At 46.3% G+C, this 19,794-nt stretch overlaps 2 pseudogenes; both read left to right on the top strand.

Moving 5' to 3' along the window:
• Positions 1-2,077: 2,077 nt before the first annotated feature.
• On the top strand, positions 2,078-6,379 carry LOC136520414 (mediator of RNA polymerase II transcription subunit 6-like; annotated as a pseudogene).
• Positions 6,380-17,707: 11,328 nt separating this feature from the next.
• Positions 17,708-19,529, top strand: LOC136519930 (uncharacterized; annotated as a pseudogene).
• The last annotated feature ends 265 nt before the right edge of the window (positions 19,530-19,794 follow it).

Genomic DNA, 19,794 nt, shown 5'->3' with positions numbered 1-19,794 from the left:
AATTCAAAACATAAATCTTATATTGGTGACCTAGTTCCTTCTAGGTCGGTCTAGTCTCTCTTTTTTTTAACTTTGACCATTAATTAATTATTAAAAATCCAAATAGTTTAACAACATGTGTGAACTATATATTATCAAAGTATTTTCTTACAGTGAATTCAAAATATAAATCTTATATTGTTAACCTATTTTTTAAAAAATAAATCCTCCAAAGTTAAAAACATTTACCTTAGAACAAATCTAGTACAACATGTATAAAAGACAGAAGTACTTGTCGAGTCAGGTCCTATTTGATAGGGCTTCTCTACGGTACCGGCTTATACAGAGGAGCCCTACCCTACCAAACGGTTTAATATGAGGAGCTGTGTATTTCACTGAAAAAAGCATGACTCCTGCAAAACGGCTACAACTCTTTCTAAACGAGCCCTCAAGGAAGAATTCTACCAAACAAGATTTTTTTTAATACTCCCTCCATTCCAAATTATAATTCATTCAAAGAATTTTGAAGAGTCAAAGCATCTCAAGTTTGACCGACATCAAATAGGTATATTATGAAAATATAATTAATGAAGAATCTAATGATACTTAGTTGGTATCATAAATGTTGTTACCTTATTATATAAATTTGGTCAAATTTGATATGCTTTGACTCTCTAAGATTCTTAGAATGACTTATAATTTAGGATGGAGGGAGTTGCAAACAAGACCTTACTAATCAGCGGTGGTACCCCCGGTTACTTCCAGATTTACTGTGCTGTTCTTTGTCCTGACACCTTCCTAATACGAGTAGATATGCGGCAAAAGTATCTCGAATTTGCCGTGCTCCTTTTTTTTTATCGTGGAATCATTTTTTATCTGTCCAACGCAAATGCCAATGTCACGCCACGCCACGTTTTTATTGGTCCACCGCAAATGCCAATGCATCCGCTTTCAAAAATGTTTTGGGGTAGGAAAATGAGATCACTATTTCACAAATTGAGATTCAGTAGTCAGAACTAATACCAACTTAGAAAAAAAGTACTGTAATACTTAATCCGTTCCAAATTATAAGATATTTTGATTTTTCTAAATTCATGATTTTTGTTACGCACTTAGATATACACCATGTCTAGATGTATAGTGAAAGCAACATATTTAGAAAAGCCAAAATATCTTATAATTTGGAACGGATGAAATACCTATCTCTTACAAAGTCACACTTCGGCTTTGGCACAATCTTGTACGTATATATGAATAAATAAAAAAGAAAAGAAAATAAAGATTCGACGAAAGAGCCTTCTAGACAAGGTAGTGTTTGATTAAACTGAGTTTGGGTTGGGTTAGACCCAGAAAAGAAAATAAAGATTCGACGAAAGCGCCTTCTTAGACGAGGTAGTGTTTGATTAAGCATGTGTTTAGTTGGAGGGGTGAACTGGGTTTACGTTGGGTTGGACCCATTTTTAAGATTGTTTGGTTTAGGGAGGTGGGGGTTGGATTCACCCCACGGTTAACGAGCGGACGGGGTTTGATCCAGTCGCGCGTCTCGCGTCCGTCCATGGAGCCCGCGGCAGGGCTGAGCAGCACCGCGGCCGGCGTGTGGCCTCGAAGAGCGGAAGCGGCGTGCGGCCAGGGGAGCGGCGGCTACGCGGCTAGGGAGCAGTGGCGGTGCGACCATGGAGCAGCGACGCGCGTTCGGCGCGCGGCCTTGGAGAGCAGAAGCACCGTGCGGCCAGGGGAGCGGCGGCAACGCGGGCAGGGAGCTACGGCGATGGCGCGGCCAGGGAGCTGCAGCGGCGCGTGTCTGGCGTGTGGCCTCAGAGAGCAGAAGCGGCGCGCGGCGTCGGAGATAGCGAGCAGAGCACGAGGTAGAAGGAGGTGAGAGGCTGTCACGCGGGCCCCACCAGTCAGTGACTTATCCCACTCATACAAAACCTATACAACCAAACATACACCTGGGTTCAACCAAACCTGCTAAACCAAACACAGAACTGGGTTCACCCTGTCTCAAAAATCAAGGTTGGGTTCAACCCATTCCTATAGATCCTACGACCAAACACATGCTAAGAGACATAGCAGGACAGAACAATAACTTTTAAGGAATAGGATGGTTTCATCTTTTGGGGTCCGTCTCTTCTACGTTTGAGTGTTTCTTTCGAGGGGAGAGGGGACCGGCAGAACACTTGATTCGTTTGTTGACTGTTCATCTTCCTCGTCGCCCCTGCCACCGCCCGCCTCGCTGTGGCCTCTTTCTTCCCCTCCCCAAGCTCTGGCTTCTGCGGTGAGCTCCAGCCATGGGTTACCTCGCTCTGACTTGCCTGGCCGTCTCCATCGCCACCAGGGCCCCTAAAACCGCCCTGTCGCTGTCTCCATCATTTGGCCGGCCTTCCTCCTCCTGAACCCCCTTCTATGTCCGCTGGACATGGTCCTCCTCCTGAACCCCCTTCTATGTCCGCTGGACATGGAGAAGAAGAGGGAGAGAGGACGGATTTGCTACAGAAATCGAATTGAGTGTTGCTCGCTCGAGAATCCGTCCTCTCTCCCTCTTAGGGGCCCCGGTCGGTCGCATCTCGCGGCATCGGACCCCAGCGCCGCCGTCGTCACTCCTTGTCCCCCACGCCGCCACACGAACCACCTCAGCTTCCCGCCGCACGCCTCCCGCGCTGTCACCCTTCATCCCTCGGCCCCGCGCGCCGCCGCCCTCGGCTCTCCGTTCCCCGCGACGCCGCCCTTGGCTCTCTGCCCCCTGCGACGCCTCACGGACCTGCGATCCACCCCAGCACCTCCGCCCGCAGCCACAGCTGGGATTCGCCGCCGGTTGCCACCACCTTCTCGGTGCTCCTCACGCGCGCACGAAGCAGTGCTCGTCCCAGGTGGGACGAGCTAGTCCGTGAAAATTTTTGGGGCAGGGTGAGCTAGCACCATATCAAAGTGGGATATCCCACCTTGTCCCAATCCATCCCTGGAACCAAACCCTACCTCGTCGTCTCGGCAGCGCCGCCTCTGTCCCACTCTTCCGTTCGATTTGGTGGGCTGAGGCCACTCGCTCGTAGAGTCGTAGTACAGCGCTACCCGCACGGCGATGTCGGCGACGCCGCTGCCCTCGTCGGGCCCCGACGGCGCGGTGGCGCTCCCGCCCCCTCCGGGCACGGACATGACGGGGATCTGCTTCCGCGACCAACTGTGGCTCGACACCTACCCGCTCGACCGCAACCTCGTCTTCGACTACTTCGCGCTCTCCCCCTTCTACGACATCACCTGCAACGAGTCCCTCCGTTCGCGCCAAATCCACCCTCTCGACATGTCTCACCTGACGTACAGCACTAGCTTGGCTCCCCATCTCCCACCAATTCGTCTGAATTTTTGGTTTGGTATTGGTATTCGATCCGTGTGGTGTTGTTGGTCGCAGGAAGATGACCGGGATGGAGTACCTTCTGAGCGAAGTGATGGAGTCCGCACCTGTTTGTGATCCGGAAGCAGAAGCGGGAGAGCCCCGAGAAATCAAGTCCCATGCTCGCTTACTACATCCTTGACGGCTCCATCTACCAGGCGCCACAGCTCTGCAACGTCTTCGCCTCACGCATAGTATATGCTCACCTCTTTTTCTTATATTTTGCAATGGGATTCTAGGTTGTACATTTTTCTGAGTGTCAATGCGATGAAAATGTTCTGCGCACATTTTTGTTTGTTAGTTTAGCCTTTCATTCTTTGGACATTTTAATTTGGCTATATAATATGATCGTGTATTTTTTGTCGTAGCGACTAGCGAGTTTTACTTGAACTGTTCTTGTAACATTGCAGAGTAGGGCTATGCATCATATATCAAAAGCCTTTACCATAGCATGTTCAAAGTTGGAGAAGATTGGAAACGGTATGATCCTTGCGTGCTACCTGTTTTGTACTTTTAATTTCTGTTTACCTGTTTCTCACATGATTGATTGTAAGGTGTCTTATCCCCATGGTGTTACATGAGTCCTGATTAAAGAATTCCATGTCTTAAATTCCATTGAGATTAAATATTTGGCCAAACTTTGTGTTGAATTTCTAGTGAGATACTCCTGTGAAACAATCAACTGGTCTAATTCTTCATGGCTTGCTATAGTTTACCTGTTGAATCAAACATGCACCACTAACAGTGATGGATTTATCATGTGGAAGACTGTATAAACTTTATGAACAGGAACATGTGACTCTATCTTTACAGCATTGGATATTCTGATTTATAGAATAACTCACTAAAATTGCAAAATCATTAGACTGCTTACAAAAGAATTGTCGTTCTCAATTAATTTCTGAAGAAAGTAGTGTTGGATTAGTTACAGATGCCCAAATTTAAACCTCTGATCTGATTATCTTTGTAATAATGCCTGACAATCTCGTTTCCCAACGAAAAATAGGTTACCTATCACCTGTCAGTTCCTTTTTTCTTTCCAACAAGGGGGGCATGCCTGAATTTTATTCCTAAATCACAACAAAATTACAAAGTTCCTCCTATTTACCACCACAGCATACCACATAAAAACTCCAGCTAGGGCTGTGCGAGATCGCCATAGGAACAACCACCACGAAACATTTAGACTTTAAGTACAAGACTTTAAAAGGCCACACAGGATCTGAAACTAAAGAACAGCATCAGCTAACTTGCTAGCATGACTAGAGCAGGACTCACTCTGTTGTTGCCACTTACTAGAATGACACCAGCTAACTCGTGATAGCAACCTGTGAATTCCTTGTTACTGAGTCAAGTGTGTTTTCTTTTCATTTTCCTTGATTTTTTTTGGCTGTTAACCTTCTAATCATGTATTAATTTCTATGTTTGATTTGGCAATACCACCTAAACTCCCTAAACTCATCAACTTTAGATAATCTGGTACATGAATCAGGAGTTCTGTAATTCTTGTTATCACTGGATAGAATAATTGGCACAACACAGTGAATGCTGGCAGTATGCGTCTACTGGTTGTGAACACTTAGATAAGTGTGGCTATAGTTCCGTTCTTTTCTTTTGGTGGTGAAACTAGCAGCAACTTATGCATACATTAGCAGCACACGGATCATGGGTTCATGGCAGAGCCTGCCCTAAATTGCTTGGAGCTAAAGGTTCTGTTGCTTTCCTTTTAGTTGTCATTGTATAATGTTTCATTTGAGGTTGAGGCGGATAACATGTTGTACTTGTTTTTTTTTCTTGTGAAAAAGAGTATTTTGATAATTCGATACAGGTTTTTGAATCTGTGGTAGTAAAGCATGCTATACTTCGACTTCTGTTGGTACAAAAGTGCACATATAATTTATGGTTTCGCCAGAATGTGTTTAGTCTCTGAACTATTAACTTTGATCTATTTGCCTGATTATTGCTTGGCTTATCCATTTTTTTAATAATTTCTCGTGGCTTGGCCACTGGAACTCAGAACAGAAACAAAATAGTAGATGCAACTTAGTTTTGATGGAAAGTTTCCTTTTATCTTGAGCCTTTGGTAATGCTTTATGGTGATAGTTGCATAAAAGATCACGTGCATGAAAAATGTTGCTGTGTGTATGTGTGTATTCATAAATCACATGTTACTTCAGCTTTGAGGTAGCTGCATCTGTGTTCTCTGTTGAACTTCGTCGTACTCTGAAAAAACAAAGGTGACACTAGGAATGTCTGTCTGTACATTGCAGCGGAAACTGAGTCTGATGCAGTAGCCTCTGAATCAAAGACCCAAAAGGAAGCAATCGACCTGAAGGAACTCAAACGAATTGATCATATCCTGTCATCCTTGAAACGGAAGGTAATATGATTTTTTTTTCTCTGCGCTGGATAACTTAACATGTTATGTGGATCAGGGGCTAAATGCTGTGTCAATTCATCCTCCGCTAACTTGTGACTGTTGATCCCATTGACCTGCAGTGTGTCTTCCTTTGTTGGTTAATTATATTTTTAAAACTAACACATTTTCGTTTTCAGATAGGGGCTGCTCCTCCGCCTCCCCCATATCCCGAGGGCTATGTCCCACCATCAGCAGAACAAGAGAAAGCACCGGATGATGTGGCAGCATCAGAGGCACCGCCTCAACTTGACCCTATCATTGATCAAGGTCCTTCTAAAAGACCAAGATTCCAATGAAAGATTTGTAGCTTAAATCTGCTGACTCGACAACTGCCTGTATGTTGTAAAGTTGCAGACGTGGACTTCATAAATTCATTCTTGCTGGTTATTTACGGGCCAAAGACAGAACAAACTTCGTGGCATGATATTTCTGTCTGAGTTACTAGCTTGAATCTTGTAGATTCGCCAGTGTCATTTGCTCTGGGCTTGTAATCTTGTAGATTGGCCAATGTCATTTGATCCGATCTTATCTACTGTTGTTGACCTGTTTCCACTGAGCTTTTATGATTTATGAGGTGGCTATAGTTTTACCTTTGTGCAAATCTTCAAGACTAGACAACTCATTCATTAGTGATTATATATACTTATGTAGATTTATCAAGTCATATGACCTGATACAGACGGTGACTGTCACCAATTGCAACTGCCATTTTCCGTTGGTGTGGATGAAGTCTGACACTAGGAAGTCTGTTGGCTGTGTAATAGCTTGTATAGAAGAAGTCTAGGCCTAAAAGGGATATGTATATGTCTTAATATATGTATGTACTTTTTTTTGGTGAGGATAAACCCAGCTTTTATAAAAAGGTAAGAGATACAGAGTTCCAAATCTTGCCGGGGATTCCAGCTTACAAGAAAAAGCAAAAACTAAAAGAAACTGTTAAGGAGCTATTGTTATGTGTATGAAGGCGCTTGTACTGTAGGCGAGGCTCTCTACATATAGCCATCTCCACCTATGGAGTGCTTAGGCTTTTTTATCCTCAAGATACGTAACATTGTACCAAAGCCATGGATTAGGGTTAGGATATAGATATCCAACGGGCCGTGCCAGGCACGACCCGATGGGGGTCGTGCAGGCACGGCATGTCCTTCCTCCGGGCCGTGCCTCTTAGGGCCACGAGCCTGGCCTTCAGCCTAGGAACAACATTATGAGCCGTTTTTCATGCCGGGCCAGCTCGGTAAGCACGACATCCTCAGCAGGGTCGGGCTAGCCCGATGCCCATGACTCCATGCCACTAATGTCGTCGCCGTGTGGGAAAGGAGGGAGGAAGGAGCTGAGGCATGGGGGAGTGTCGCCGTCATGTCACAAGGGAGAGAGGAGCTCGAGGCTGGGCCCCGCGGTCGTCGTGCTTGAGGCCTGTGCTCCCGTGGTCAGAGATGGCGGCAACGGGATGCTGGGATGGAGGAAGAGGTAGCGACGACAAGCGAGCTAGGAGGAGGTCGAGGGCGGCGATGGTGCTCCAGCAGTCTCCGACCGCTGCGCTTGAAGCTGGAGTTCCCATGGCTGGTTGTAGGGACGGCGACGCTCACAGTTGGGTCCACGTGACCACACCTAGGACCAGGCGCGACCCTGCGAGGCGCCCGTGAAAGGTCCTAAATAACTAGAGGGGGGTGAATAGCCTAATTAAAATTCTACAAATTCACTAGAGCAAAGAGTTAGACAGCAATAAGGCGATCAAGCGGTTTTGCTCTAGCTCTACTAGAAAAGCCAAGCCACCTACCTAATGCTAGTTGCTATGATCTCTATGTATATGACACACATTCAAACTAGCTATGTGTTGGTGTTTCGAGTAAACACAACGAGTAAATTTGTGTTATTGCGCGTCTGGCCCAGATGTTGTGCTAAAAAAGACACAAGGTTTATACTGGTTTAGGCAGAATGTCCCTACATCTAGTTCGTGGCTGTTGCTCGTGTTAGTAGCACTGAAAAGTTCGTAGTAGGGGTTACAAACGGGCGAGAGAGGGATATGTCCCAAGTCTCTGATGGAAAGGTCGAATGAGAACTGAGAGTTTGGTTGCTGCTCAGCTATGTGTGATGTGGTGCGTGATGTCTTGAATCGATCCCCTTAGTGGGGTTCCTGCCTTCCCTTTTATAGGCCAAGGGAGAGCAGGGATTACATATGGGAGAAAGAAGAAAAACCAGAGGCAAAGGAGGTCCTTCAAAGATGCTAGGTCTTCCTTTTTCTCTATGCGGGCCCCGCTGACATGGCAGGCGGTGCCAGGGATAGCCCCATGTTGGGCGTCTATCCGCTGATGATGTCATGTCCTAGCATTGTCAGCAAGTTGTCACGTCCCATCCCTCCTCGGCGGGCGACGCAGCAGACCAGGGTGTTGATCCGCGGCCATACAGGGAGCAGACGGCACAGTGACCGCACTTTCGTTACTGTAAGGTGATGCAAGTTTCCTCCTAGACCGTAGTGGTTGTAGTGAGCTTCCGTCAGGATCCGTGCCCGAGGGCAAATGGCGGCGCCCGCAACACTGTAAGACAAATGTCGGTGTCTATAACACTGTTTGGGCTCTAACATGCCTGAAAGGTCTCAAAAGTGCCCTTCTTGTCATATCCCGATGGTACTTTCTTGCAGGCGTGCAGGGTATGGTCCTCAGTATTGTAGTTGACTTGAGTGTCATGCCTTATCTATGCGTGTCGTTAGGAGGAGTCACGCGTAGACGTCGGGCGAGGCGGAGCCATCCTTCAGACGTCGGGCGAGGCGGAGCCAACCCTCGGGGGTCGGGTGAAGCGAAGACAACTCTCAGACGTCGGGCGAGGCGGAGCCAACCCTCAGGGGTCGAGCGAAGAAAAGACAACCCTCAAACGTCGGGCGAGGCGGAGCCATTCTTCAGACGTCGGGCGAGGCGGAGCCAACCCTCGAGGGTCGGGCGAAGCGAAGACAACCCTCAGACGTCGGGCGAGGCAGGAGACAAGCCCTCAGACATCGAGTGAGGTGGAGCTAGTCCTCAGACGTCGGCAAGACAGAGCCAAGCCTCGGAGGTCGGGCAAAGCAGAGCCAGCCCTCAGACATTGGGCGAGGTGGAGACAACCCTTGGACGTCGGGCGAGGCGAAGACATCCCTCAGACATCGGGCGAGGCAGAGCCAGTTCTTAGACGCCGGGCGAGGTGGAGCCAACCCTCAGGGGTTGAGCAAAGCAGAGCTAGCCCTCAGACATCGGGCGAGGCAGAGCCATGCCCCGGGAGTTAGCCTAAGGCGTTTCCAACCCTCGGGGGTCAGACAATCAGACGAAACAGAGCCTGTGGCCTTGGTGGTTTGGACGAGGCAGGGCCTACTAGGAAACATAGTTATGTTCTTGATCGCTCTGATGAATTTAGCGTTGATGGGTATCAACTTCTCTCCTTTGGGTACCCTAGTATTGGTCCCTAACACTATGTCACTACTTCTACCACTAGTGAGCTAGCAAGAAATAAGATACAACTAATATAATTATGCCACTCAACTAGCAAAACAAGCCACCACTACCACTATACAAGTATATCAAGAATGTAATACAAGAGTGATAGAGATGTATACCGAAATCGAGCAAGAGATAAATCAAGCACAAGGATATCAAGATGACATAATAATTTATCCCATGGTTCGGTTGCTTGCCTGGCAACTTAATACATATTGTGACAACACACTCACTTGGTGTCTCACACGCTAATAGGCATCACATGCCTAGCCCTACACAAGGGCGCCTGTAAGAACCAACACAAATAAGGGTACTCAATGCCATGAGAAATCCACTATAGTTGCCTTTTGTGAATCTTCCATGGGGAAGGAACAAGAACCCCTCACAATCATCACAATCAGAACCGGAAACAAGCACCACCCTCCGCTCAACGATCCCACTGCACCAAGCCATCTAGGTGTGGCAACCACCAAGAGTATCAAGAATCCCGCAGCTCAAACAGTTCACTAGTGCCACTAAATGCTCAAACTCTAAGCAAATACACTATGGATAACTCCCAATCTGACAAATGATGATCAACACATGAACTAGATGAGTGGGAGGTATAAGAGTATGCTCATAAGGTGTATCAACAAGTTAGAGAACCAAGAGAGACAACCACACCCAACCAAGGCATATTTATAGAGCCCCAAAAGCTGAAAGAGACATTGGCCAACTCAATGGGCTGTCTGCGCCCACATCGGATGCTAAGCCAGGGGCATCCGACACTGCCTGAGCGTTCTATGCGCCACGTGTCACCATTGTGTTAACTAGCCAGTTGAAAGAGCCATTGGCGCCCAACGGTTGCCTCTACGCCTCAACATCCGATGCCACATCGGATGCAACACTCACCCGTGTCCGATGCGATCCAGAGAGGTTTTAGAGCCATCCAAAACACAATGGACACGTCCGATGCTTCACATCGGACATGCACCCAATGTCCGATGTCCACAGTGTAGCCAACCTTCCCTTGCATGAACGGTGACATCAGACTGACTCTAGTCACATCAGACATTGAGCCTGTTCGGCTGCTCCACTTCTGGCTGATACGGGCTAAATTCGGCTGATGGTTATGGCCTTTTTAGCCCAGGCGTTCGGCTGGCCTACTCCCGCCGTTCGGCTGGTATACAAGCCCCGACGGCGCTGTATCGTTTCCCTCTCCCCCATTCGCTCGCCCGATAGGGTTCCACTCCTTGCGGCACTGCGCGTCTCCGTCCGCCGCTCCCCGCCACCCCCAATGTCTCCACCTCCCAAACCGGACACCCTACGGCTGTCAATCAACCTCAAATGCCAGGATCTGCGCTGCCCCCCTCGACCCGTCGCCTGTCCCCGCCGTCGATTGGCGGCGCCACCGGTTTGTCCGAGGTATTTCATCATCGTCGTCGCCTTTTCTGTCCCTCCCTCTTTCAGATCTGGCCGTCAAAGACCTCTGACATCCTACTTTCGTTTCAACAGGATCCTTGCGCGTTCGAGATCCGGCCGATTTGAAGTTCGATCTGGTTGTTCACGCCCTCGTCGCCTCATTGGACCCGTCATCGGCCGTCGATTTCGCCAGATTCGGTATGTAACCGTTTTAAGCGCACCCTTCCCGCTATTCTTACGACTCTGGTTAGTCTAGGTTTAGATTTGTTTGCAATCGTCGTCCCTAATTGCTAATACACTTCTTAGTTGCTCACAATCCCCCCTGCGTTGTCCTGTCCACTCTAGGAACCTCGTATCCATCTGGTGCTACTCCTTGTTCCCAACACTGGCACTTTCGTCCTCCTCCTCATGCTCTCCTCCGGAAGGTGCGCGCTACAACCTAAGGCCTAGAAAATCGAAGCTTCCAACGAAGGCAAGTTCACATGCGTTTACATTCCGCATCTTGTACTTCCTGTTATGTGCCTGGTTCATAGCATGTCTTGTATACGTACCAAATATACAAAATCAGTGTGGACATAATGCACTTCCAACAGATGCACCGCCAACGTGCCACTTGGGACCTTCCCACTACCAAGTTGTTGCTGGACCTCTATATAGCAGAGAAGGACAAATGCAACTTCACCCAGAAAGGGTTAACTAGGGAAGGTTGGAAGAACGTGTACCAAGAGCTTAGCAATTCAGGCTTCTCCTACATGAACAGGCAGGTCAGCAACAAATTGGGTAGTTTGAAAGACAAGTTCAATACATGGAAATCACTTAATAACCACACTAGACTCGAGCGTGATCCTTCAATGGGTCATGTTGTGGGTGATGATGATTGGTTCGACTCAAATGAGGACACTTAGGAAGGCCCCCACGATGGTAGCCAAGACGAGGTAATTGATGCAACGATGCGCATGCCTGTTCGTTTGTTACATTGGTTAACATGACTAATCCTTGCAGGAACCCACTGACCCTCAAGACCTTGCCACACCACCGCCATTCCTGGACGAGCTGTTCACTCTATTCGGGTCCCACACCAGGGACAGAGGGACTTTCATGTGGTCCGGTGGTCTTAATGATGCAGCACGCACTCCACCAAGGACGGCACATGAACACATCGGCCCTTCGAGTGTCGACACTTCTGCGAAACGGCCAAGCAGGGACCATGTTGTTACGAGCCCTCTGAAAAAGAGGCCTTGCAACTTGGGCAAGTACATGCACAAGCTTATCAGAGAGTATTGCTACAAGGAGTTCCCGTGAGCGAGGCCGAAGCCATGAACAAGAGGAGCAAAGCGAAGTGATGCAGATCCTACGTCAAGATGGTGTGCCAGAAGGGTCAGAGCTATTTATGATGGCATTACATCTGTTCCAAAAACCGGCGTGCTGCGCGCAGTTCAAGAACATTGAAGAAAGGGACAATCGCGTGAAGTACATCGAGTGGACTTGGAGGCATAGCATGCAGACCAACAACCATTAATAACATGCTTCGTGTGTAGTAGTTGAACAATCAGTTTTCAGCATGCTGTTTTGTACTTAAATTTTCCTCAATGTAACGTTAAGTGCGTCTAGAACTATGTTTGTAATAATCTGCAATGGTTTGTGGACCATATGATGTCATAATCATGCTGCATTGTTGTATGATTTAGTGTTTGCTTGAACTAATTAATAGTTACTGTGTTATTTCTATTTTTAGCCTTCTTCAACTTGAAGACTGATCGTTTGTTGCTTTCCTGTCTTGTAGTAACGGACCTCGGTTAGGCAGCAACCACAACCACGACAACGCACCACTAAGGTTAGGCAATATCTACCTTGTACAATTTGTTGTGGACCAAATGTACAGATTGGTTGGACTCTGCATTAATCTATATGTAATCTGAAATGGTTGTTTGTTGTTTGTGGTGGTCAATCAGGTTGCTGAAACCATGGCTGATAGCGACGACACCAGTGAACATTCAAGTGACTCAAGCACATATTTTTGGGATGTGGCAGCGCTGGCCGCTGCCTATGGCGGATATGTAGCTGCGATGGAGAGTCAGGTTCCAGTGCACCCTCCTGGGTTAGGTGTCCAAGAACGGAACAGGTGCGCCATTTGTCCAGAAAACCCTAGCTAACCCCAAAAGGTGCAAGACTAACTTTCGCATGTCCCCTGAATCTTTCATGGAGTTGCATAACATTTTAGTTAGTAACCATGGCCTTCAAGCGACTCAGGAAATGGATACCGTAGAGGGGTTAGGGATGTTCCTTTGGGCTATGGGCACACAACGATCACAACATGATATGGCTAGATAGATTTAGTAGGGCATTGGCCACGGTTAGCACCAAGTTTGGTGAAGTGTTGGATGCTGTGGTGTCCTTTTCTAACACGGTTCTAGTGCCTAAAGATAGGCACTACTAGAACGATTCATGAAAAATAAGTTCAAGTACACTCCTTTGTTTGATGGTTGCATTGGAGCTATAGATGGCACACACGTTAAGGTACTCGTTGATCGGACCAGTACACAATGATTTCATTAATAGGAAGGGCTATACTAGCCAAAATGTGGTAGCAGTATGCGACTTTGAGCAGCACTTCACATATGTTGGTGTGGGGATGGCGGGGGCAGTACACGACATGTTCGTCCTTAGGCAGGCGTGGGCAACACTGACTTTTCCGCACCCACCTGAAGGTTAGTTGACTGGCCTACACTAGTTGGAGTACATTTCTTTGTTGTTGTGCAATATGTTGTGTTTCTGCCTTTGTGAACTTGTTTGGTGTTGTGTAGGTAGGTTCTACTTGGTAGACTCGGGTTACGCAGGAGAACGGGGTTATTTGGGCCCACATCGCAACACCAGGTACCACCTAAAGCAGTTTGAGGACAGGCGGCCCGAGAGATTCGAAGAGGTGTTCAATTTCCATCATGCAAGTTTGCGAAATGTGATTTAAAGGGGATTTGGGGTGGTCAAAGCAAGGTGGAAAATTTTGAAAGAAGTGCCTCACTATCCTAGGGAAAAGCAGAACAAGATAATCCTGGCTGCTTTTGGGCTGCATAATTTTTTGCGGGATAAGTTACCACCAAGACCAGTGAGGGAAATCACCCAATTGTCAGTTGACTGGGTTGCTGCAAATGCTTCTGATGATATGCGTCATGTACGCGATTGGATAACACTTGGACTAAACGTGTCGAGGAGTGCGGCTGTGAATGGCGGGAATCAGGTTTGAGGATGGGCTTGCTAATATAGTGTTGTAACCAAGTCTTTACTTGTGCATTATATGGGTCAAATCTTAGTTTGTGAATGTGCAGGTGCAGCCAGGTGGGTGAGGTGTTGGTGAATGTGGTTTGGAGGATGCCATGACGAAGATGGAAGGTTGGGTATGTGACTTTTGCATGGCTATCTTCGTTTTCCTGTGATTTTGTACCTGACTGGAATTTGTATGTCGTTACTACAATTTGTGGCCTTGCATGGAATGCATATGGTGTAATTTTAGGTTAATGAAATGAACTGATGTATGTTTCAGAACATCTGCAATGCAAGCTTACTGCTCCGTTAACTTAACTGAATGCAATGGTCTATCCTACTGATGAATTCATTCCAACATATGGAAGTATATAACTGCTTCATCATATTTGACATAACAACCATGACAAGTACCTGCATACAGTCCTTCAGGTTGCAAGTTCCCAGATTTCCTTGTAGCCCTCTGATTGGTGCAGCAAAGGAAGGAAGATGGCACAAAGGAACCGGTTTTGCAAGTTCCCAGATTTCATTGTAGCCCTTTGATGTGCGCTGTCTTCAGGTTGCTAGAAGTGTATTAGGCCATTCAACCGGATTTGCATGAGTTGTTTGTTGTGTCTGTAATCAACTTGTTGTACAAATGAACTTTCCAAGACTTGTAAATTGATTGGATTGGTTACCGGTGCCTTTTTTATGAATTCAAATGCCTGGAACACCATCCTGTTTGCGCCCTTTTTTGAATTCAAATTCGAATTGGCTGCTGGCCATACCGCTGGCTGATTCCAGCTGATTTGAGCACTGTAGCGTGCGAGCAGACCAGCCGAAATTAGTCAGAAGTGGAGCAGCCGAACGGGGTGACTAAAGAATAGCATTGGATGCCTTCGCTGAATATCAGCCGAAGAATTATTTTGGCAAACAGAGAGCAGCCAAAAACACGGACAATGTCCGATGTCCACAGTGTTTAGCGTCCGATGCTCTCTGCTAGGACGAGCTAAGGTTATCCTTTAGACGCTAACACTTAGCGTCCGATGCACACGTCATCAACGTCCGATGCTCCATGAGCACTTCATTCACTTCAAGTCTTCAACCCCTGTGCAAATGTGTTAACTCCACAATGTTTCCAACACTTGTATACATGAGTTAGCCTTTTTCACAAACATTTTCAAAGGTTGTTGGCACTCACTAGGTCCTAGTGTAAATGCATTGAATTAATTCATCTAGTGGCACTGGATAACCGTAATCATCCTGAGAGTTCCCCTCTTAATAGTACGACTATGTATCCTAAATCCAATCACACACTCTTTTGTGTCTTGATTAGCAAAACAAAATGGTCCTAGCATTCATACCTTTGCCTTGACCATCATTTTATTTTTCTCTTTCTTCCTTTTCAAGTTGGAGCATTTGATCTTCATCTTTTGGCTATCTCCATCACTTGAGTGATATTTAGCTCCATCACTTGGATTTAGACCAACATATCTCATAATCACACTTAGACATAGGGTTAGTCCAATATGTTTCATCAATTAGTCAAAAACCAAACTAGGGCTTTCAACCCGCTGGCCAGCACTCCCGTGGGCGAGGAGAAGATAAGAGCGGAGAAGCCGAGAAGGTGTGCTCACACAGGGATGCACTCGTGCCTGCGCGTAATCGTGAGGGAAGCAAGAAGTGGCAGCAGGGTCGACTGATTGAGGGACGAGAGGACATCTAGGGTTGAGGTTACATGTTAGTCTACTAATGGGCCTTATACCAGGCCAGCCCGACGTGCTAGGGTGCGGCCTAAGCATGGCCTGCTCTACCGGGCCAGGCCAGGCTTGGGCCAGGCCAAATTAACGGGCTTCATACCTGTCATGCCTGGACTATGTGGCCATCTATAGGTTAGGATTAGACTAATCTAATTCACCCGCAATCCATTTTTTGCTTGGGGATTTTTCCTCTGTTTCGCACTGAGAAAATTGCTATTATAGGACGCGAAACGATGGGCTTCGCTATTATAGGACTCCAATCGTCGACTTCGCTAAAATGACACTTGAAACGTTGGCACTTTGTTTTAGATGACATTTGATGTATTTCTTGATTTTAGTAATCAAAATACATGTATTTTACTCCTTTAATTGACTCTTTTACCCTTCTAGGCCTTAGTATCCTTTTGCATGAGCCCGACAGTCGTTTCATCTTTCGACGTTTCGTCTTACGCACTGCTCGCAGCCGCCACCGCACCGCCGGCGAGGCGACTAACCTCCTCCTCCTCCCCTCCCCACTGCTGCGCGCGACATAAGGCTCATCGGACCCTCTCCACTCAGGACCGGAAGAGGAACCGAGACGTCACCTGGGGCCTCCGACCCTGCCTGGTCTTGACTAATCGGTAGGCACATCAGATACGCATTTTTATGTCAGATGCGCTGCAGATTCCCAAGCCGGATGCATGCACCTGCTGCTCTTGGATTAGGCTGCCCTTGTTCCAAGATTTTTTTTCTTTTCCTGCTGGGATAGTCTGCTGACCGGCGGATGTGGGAAGTACCTGGTTCGTCCTGTGTCTGGCACTGGTTTAAGTGAGAAGTGACTTTAGGGATTGTTTGCCATTTTTCTTTTCCATGGTGGGGATTTTCCAGCGCAAGTCTAGTCAAGTGGAAACAGATTTAGTTGATGCGATTACATGTTCTGCTGAATTCAGGTAGTCATACCAGATGGGTGATATGTATTGGACTGGAGATACAATGCTTAATATCTAAACTCATCTGTAATTTGTCTTCAGGTGTTGGCCGGCCCTGGCATGGCCGTGCTGGCAGCAGAAGGCGTGGACGCGGTAGTAGAAGGTCCAGCAAAAGGTCTGGACAAGCCGGCAGAAGGCATGTCCACTGCTCTAGCCCTAGCGAGATCGCTGCTTCCAGCTGCTCCTCTTCCGGCAGTAGAGTGCAACCTTCCTGTTCTTGAAGTGCAAAGGTATATATATGCTTGTATGCTTTCTGTTTGTTTTTTACCACGATAGTAGTACATATTAGTTAAAGTTGATTTCACTTGTTTAGGTCCCAAGTAGATCATGTGGAAAATATGGAAAGAGTTGATTGGGATATGATACAAATAGTGGAGACACATGATGACGAAGGTCGCATTGCACTTATGAGCGAGTCACAGATTTGTGAGCTTTTAGGCTTAACAGAGGAGGGCACAACAAATATGCCTGCACAAGGCTTTGATTGCCGAATGGATGAAGAGGGGAATGATAATGAGATTGGGAAAGATACTGATGGTGCTGCCATTCCTACTAGTGATGTCGTACCAGGTGAGATGGTCATTTCATATGATAAGAACAACCCATCAATTGAAGGTAGGAACATTGTACCCAACAATGGAGGAGTTCAAGCTGGCAGTGCGGCAATTTGCCATCAATAAGGAGTTCAATTTAGGAGTAGAGAAGTCATGTAAGACGAGATATAGGGCTTTTTGCAAGTCCGGTGATGAAGATTGCCCTTGCCCTTGGAGGATAAATGGCACTAAACAAAAAGGCCAAGCCACTGTGGAGGTGAATAGTTTTTTTTATTATTTCATTAATTCTACTTGTTATGTAAATTAATATCAATCTCATTGATTTTTTATTTTGAAGGTAACCGTCTTAGTCGATAAGCACGAGTGTGTGTCCAGCATGAGGCAGATAACTACAACTTCAAGTTGCAAGTGGGTAGCTAGCAAGACTGTGAGTATCCTTAGAGCTGATCCAAATATTGGTGCTAAGGAATTGCAAAAGAAGTTGGAGACAGATCACAAATGTCAAATTGCATATGACACTGTATGGCGGGGGTAAACAAAGAGCTCTTGAAGAGGTTTATGGCAAATGGGAAGAGAGTTTTGAGCTATTATTTAGGTGGAAGGCCGAGGTAATGAAGCGGTGCCCCGGGAGTGTCGTTGAGATTGAGGTACTTGAGGTGGATGGTCAAATATATTTCCACCATTTTTTCTGTGCTCTTAAACCATGCATTGATGGTTTTTTAGAAGGTTGTAGGCCTCATTGGAGCATAGATGCTACAACACTTAATGGAAGGTGGAATGGTCACTTGGCCACAGTTGTAGCAGTTGATGGTCACAATTGGATGTATCCACTCGCTTATGGCTTCATAGCTTCTGAAAACACAAACAACTGGACTTGGTTCATGGAACAATTAAAGAAGGCAATAGTTGATCCTCCACTGCTTGCTGTTTGTTCTGATGCTTGCAAGGGCTTGGAGAATGCAGTGAAGAATGTATTCCCAAATGCAGAGGAAAGAGAATGCTTTTATCATCTTGTCAGAAATTTCAAGAAGAGATTTAGAGGATTTGGCCAAATATATCCTGCAGCAAGGGCTTACAGAGAGGACATATTCTATGACAATATAGCAAAAATGGTAAGTGAATCAGCACAAGCAGTGAAATGGTTACAGACTAATCATAAGTTATTATGGTATAGGTGTGGTTTTAATCCAGAAATTAAGTGTGACTACATAACTAGTAATATTGCTGAGTCATTTAATAACTGGATTAGAGATCATAAAGACTTACCTGTTGCTGACCTTGCTGATAAGATCAGAGTAATGATCATGGTACTAAGGAACAAGAGAAGAAATATTGCATACAGGCTACCTGAAGGCAGGATACTTCCAGCTATTATGGTTCAGCTAAAGGCAAATACTAGAGGTTTGGGACACTTGAAAATTGTACCATGTTCTAATTGGAGTGCAGAGGTGTGGGACCATAGCAACTGAGCTGAGAGGCATATTATCAAGTTACACCAAAGGACCTGTACTTGTCTTGAATGGCAGCACACTGGTAAGCTATGTCAACATGTATTGGCCTATGTAACCCGCCATGAGGGAGTTGACCTAGAACAGTTTGTGCATGACTACTACTCGGTCAATAGATTAAGGGCTGCTTATGGAAGAGAGATTGAGCCGATGACAAATAAAACACAATGGCCACAAGTTGACCTACCATTTTTAGTTGGTGCACCTCTTGCTAAACTACCTGTTGGACGACGAAGGAAACTAAGAATGAAGGGATGGATGGAAGGTGGCCACAGGAAGAAAGGTTCCAAAGATGGTGAATTTACCAACGATGGTGAAGGTGAGAAGGGATGTGACAACAATGCAGCTCCAACAAATGGAAAGGGAAAGAAAATGATCAGAGGACCTATGACTTGCAAAAAATGCGGAGAAAAAGATCATAGGCAAGCTAGTGCCAAGTGCCCACTCAATGGGACCGCAAAAAAGAGGTATGAACTGATTTTCTTTACCTAGAAACTTGAATGTAAATGTCAATATTAATTTATTTGATTACTTGTAGGAAGCGTAGGCAACCTAGGAAGAATGTTACAAAAGCTGCGCCAGCACAACCTAGCACCCCACGGAGGCCGACTACAGAAGAAATCCTATGGGATAGTCCAGGAAGGGTCACAAGAAGGTAAGAAATATTAACACATTTATCGTACACTAATTCTTTTCATACATCTAATTGTGGTATCGTATTTATATGCAGTAAGCTTGCGATGTTATTAGGAGAGGGCACATCTTCACAAACTGACACCACTAGTCCTGTGAGGATACCTACAGCGGCAGCACCAAAAAAGATGACTCCAAAGAGAAAGCTACACGTTGGATGAATTATGGTCTTTTGAGATGAACTTGTTTATGCTACAATCATGGTTTTATGAGATGAGCTCATTTGTTCGCAAGTTGCCTGATCTTTTATTAAAGTATCAGTTGATTTTACTGACCACTTAGATTAGCTTCGAGATATTCATTTTTAGAAAATTGCTCAAATTTACAGACTGAGCGCTCCCGGTTGGGCCTTGTGTAAACCTACTACTACTATGTCGATATGAGTTTCGTTGTCGCTGGCGGCTGGTCCATTTCATGCAAGCAAAT

Source organism: Miscanthus floridulus, chromosome 18, assembly GCF_019320115.1.
Source record: "Miscanthus floridulus cultivar M001 chromosome 18, ASM1932011v1, whole genome shotgun sequence".
Taxonomy (NCBI): Eukaryota; Viridiplantae; Streptophyta; class Magnoliopsida; order Poales; family Poaceae; genus Miscanthus; species Miscanthus floridulus.
This window is presented reverse-complemented; position numbering and strand designations above follow the sequence as displayed.